This window comes from Nomia melanderi, chromosome 10, assembly GCF_051020985.1.
Source record: "Nomia melanderi isolate GNS246 chromosome 10, iyNomMela1, whole genome shotgun sequence".
NCBI lineage: Eukaryota > Metazoa > Arthropoda > Insecta > Hymenoptera > Halictidae > Nomia > Nomia melanderi.
In genome coordinates, this window is record NC_135008.1 from 6,981,047 (window position 1) to 6,985,490 (window position 4,444).

Consider the following 4,444-nt stretch of genomic DNA (forward strand, 5'->3'; position numbering starts at 1 on the left):
TCACATCCGCAATTCGAATTCCCCATATATCGACGCGGCGATGTGCCAAATCCGTTGAAATTTCATAAACTCTCTTCTACTCGTTCAAATTAAAATACTTCGCAAAGTCGTTCGGATTGCCGGACCTGTCGATTTCATGGGTCAATTAATTTTTTTAATTTTCACCTCGGACAGACGGCTCCGACTTCCAACGACCTTTATCCGGCAATTTGGATCGGAAGCTACGTACCTCCGTTCAAGGACAATGACAGTCGCGCGGAAGGCAACACGCATCATCCCAGTAGCATTCGAAGCGGGATTTACGTGGATTACATTCCCCGTGGAACAACGGAATCAGAGATCACACGAGAGATTCTCCTATCTGCCATACGAACAAGATTATTTCTGGCGATGCGGCCGATTAGCTCGGAACATTGGACGAATCAAAGTCCGAGTGACGTTTCATCGGTAGCAACGGTTGCGCGCGCGGGAACCTACCGAGTTCGCATTATCAGCTGCGAAAGTAACAGTCGTGTCGTATAGAAACTGAAAATACGGATCGCCGAGGACCTCTCGTTCGGCGCAAGTCGGAGCAATTGCTCGGCGAACGAAATATCCCGAATTCTCCATTGAAACATTCCATCGGCCTATCGCCGTCCCTCTAAGCAGTATTCCAAAGTACTCTAGCGCAACAGATCGGAATCGACAGCGTATTCTGAAAATACAATACGGTTGTTCGGAATCTAGTAAAATGGCAGTAAGTGGTACGAGTCTGAGCTCGGTCGGACATTCTCGTACGAATTTCAGTACAATACTACTTACCTTCTTGGGCAACGAAGGAACGACCAGGATCGGTTCACGTTCACATCCATCGTATCGCGGTCACGTTAAAATTCCGTCTTAGAGACCGTATCGGATCGCGTCGGGTAGAACTTAAGATGCAGAAAACCAGTCGGAAATGACAAGCTCGCAAAGACGTCCGTTGATACGCGTGTCAAATCACCAGAGGCCTTTTAAGCTTCTCTTTCGTCAGGTAATTAACCTCACCCGTTATAATGGAACGAGACTTGTGCGATGAATTAATTAACTGATACGGAGCTAACTAGACCCACGAACTACGAGGACAGATATTGTCAAGCAACGAGGGGTTCGAAGATTAGGCGGGCGAGATTAAACCGGAAGATGGACTAATTCCGCCTTTCGTGCCGCGTTCTTCGCCATAAAGCGACAAAAATCAATGTCCCTACGGTCGAACGGTTACGCGAAAAACCCGTTCGCCGTTCGTTCCGTCGAAGTAGTTCCAACTTCGACGGAAGCACCTCTTCCTCCGTCATCGCGTGCTTCGAGATAGATTATTTCAGACTCGGGTGTTCTATAAAGCGCAAGAAACACAGCGTAAACGCCTGAAAACGTTAACAGAAATTCTTCAAGTTCGTCGGGAGGCAAAACGAGTCGGGCAGCGTTTCAGTCAGCCTTAATGGATGTCGTGTCCGGCGGACGTTCGAACGATCCGTCTTTAAATAAGAATAACGGAATGGCCATTCTGGCAGATAGAATTAATGAATTCCATTAACGGTTTGAAACGCGAACGGACAATGGTGTCTGCAAGTGACTGGCGAAGATAACGCGGTATTCCTCGAGCGAGAACGAAGAGCATCGAGAGGGGAACCGAACCTCCGCGAACTTGACTCGCGAGCAAAGATCCGTCGCGCGTGCGATCGTTGTTTCGGTCGACAATAGAAATCTCCGACGCCCTACGTAAAATGGTTCACCGAGGCAATCCGACGCAACATTTTCTCGATAACGAAGCCGCCGGATCGATGGCAGTTTCGGCGCGTGTACAGCCAGCGAGATACGTGAAAAGCCTCGGTTCGTCGCGGCGCGCTCGGCGTTCGGTGTCGAAAAATTGTCTGCGCTCCGATCGATCGTAATGCAGCAAAGAAAGGCTTCGGAGCCGGATCGTGACGATATACGGCAAAGCAAGAACACTACACTCCGTTAAACTTCACCACCATTCTGTGCCTATAATTCGGTGAAAGGTGCAAGTGGTTCGTCGGAAACTAGAGCACGCGAATATAGCTATTGACCTCTCTCTTCCTGTCTCACCGCCACCCTTCTCCGCGACCCGCCTCTTCCCTTTTCCTCTTGCACTCGTTCGGCCTGCCCGGCGAAGAATGACGAAGCTCGGTAACATCATCGTATTCCCACGTTTTACGATCGACTGTCGCGGCGGACATATAAAATCATTATCCCGCCTCCTTTCAGCTCGAAGCGTGTAATTTATCGTAGCCTCTCGAACGATATCCCGCTCGTTCGGCCGAGAAACGTTTTAATCGCGGGAACGCTGACGGACGAGACGACGAACAGAGGTGTCTTCGGTCGAACTCCGAACCGCCGTCCGATTTCGTTTTTCGTTTCTCCGAATCCCGGCGTCGTTACGGGAGATTCGAAAGTTGAAGGGATAGGTGGGATTCGCGGTGACGGTATCTTTTTGTTTCAACGGAGAGTCGCGCTAGCTCGATGCGAGCGGGGTGTACGATTGCCCGAGAGCGGGATCGCTCCATCGACGAAATTGCGTCGCTGGTTTTGGAACTGACGTAAGTGCTTCCGTTCACAAATGGACGCGACCGCGTAATAGCAGAGCTGACAAACGCTCCGCGCTCACCGTTCAAGCCGTCAAGAATACAAATTTCATCGACATCGACGCGGTCGTTCGGCTAATTGTACTCTATCGCACGGAGAAACCGGGAATACTAAAACGATCCCTCCTTTTTTTCCATTGTTTAACGTCGCATCGACTTCTCGATCGCCAGCAATATGCTCTAGTTGTTAGTTTTCCTTTCGCAAATCTATCGTTTCGAGAAATTCTATCAGATTGTTGTTCTAGTTTCGTACTTCGACTCTGCTGCGATTAGCTTCCAGAAGATGTATTCCTGTTTCTGCGCATAAGATCACCGGAACTAGTCGCGTACATTTATTCATCCGATGCTACCGAAAGCATCGGCCAGCGAGAAGGCCGCTCGACGAATCTACATATTTCTTCGAGCAGTTTTCCCATCCGCTCGTAAGAGCGAACGGTCGAAATTTGCGAAGCGTCTCCTCGTAGATACTCGGATCACTTGCCTAGTAACTCGCGGATTCATCGAAGATTCGCTGATCTTTCGTTTCGCGGATAAGCGTAGATTGCGTAGAGAACCGGAGCAGCGGTATTACATAGGAATGCGAAATTCTGGCCATCGGTTTCTCCGCACGGTGGCCTGTTCTCTAGCTCCGCCGCTGCGGCGAGTACATCTGTGCCCCTCTATACGAAAGCAACGGATACAAATGATTCTCTCGTGCCGCGGCGCTGGTTATCACGCATCTCGATCCACCGGCTACGAATCGCTACACGATGCGAGCGTGAATAATACGCGGCAGGAACAAAACGCGGTAGTACATTACGTAATCTCGTGGTTTCCCGCAGCGAAATAGTTTTGACGTCCTCGAACGTGATCGCAATTCCATGAGAATATCTCGAAATCGTCGATACCATTTTACCGGTTGCGCTCGGAAAGAATCGCCGCGCACCGAATACCTCACTTTCGGCGACTGCGCGAAATTCGGTCATTCGAATCGGTGTTCCCAAGTGCAAGTGTCTTCAAAAGAACGTTACCGCGGCGAACGCTAAACGAGATTCGCGCAAACGGTCGAATTATCGGAAATAATTCTTGAAACTCGAGCGAAACGGGATTATTTCGAAATACACGCGAAACGCGCAATAATAATCCCGCTGTCCGGCGAATCGAATATTCGATTGTTTCGATTTCAGTTCGGCCATGACTCTTGTTTACAATACCGAGGCGCATCATATTTTAGTTGTCGCGATGTACCTATCCGCTATCAGTCAATTTGATTTGTCGCGGCGTGCAGCCGGGGATAACGAAAATAAACCAAGGTGAAAATCCTTCGATATCCTCTGCTACGAGATCCATTCGATCCGCGGGTATCTGCGTTGTTTCCGTCGATGAACCGCGTCGTGATTCGCCCTCGAGAGCCGAAGACGGATGCGTCTCGAGAAGCGCAGGCGGACGCGCCTGAACTGCGACGGGCCGGTGGACAAGGAAAAAATAGAGGAGGCCGAAACGGAATGGTCTATCGAGGCGAAAGGAGGATACAAAGACGAAGGAAAGCAAGGTTGAATACACGCCGACGGAGGAGCAGGAGCGATGCACCTGAGGAAAGGTGAAGACGGAGAATAAGAGAGGGATGCGAAGGAGAAGGAGCGAAGGGAAGAAGAATGAGAAAGGGGTTGCGGGTGGGCGACGGTAGGTGACCGGGCTGATATACATATAAGCAAGGTATAGACACGCGGGATACAGGTAAGCGCGCACGCGCGCGAACGTACACCCGCGATCGGTGAGAAGGAGAGAGGAGACACGGACGGGGGTTGTATAGCGGTCTCTGGGAGCGGAGTTCGGAGAGGCTG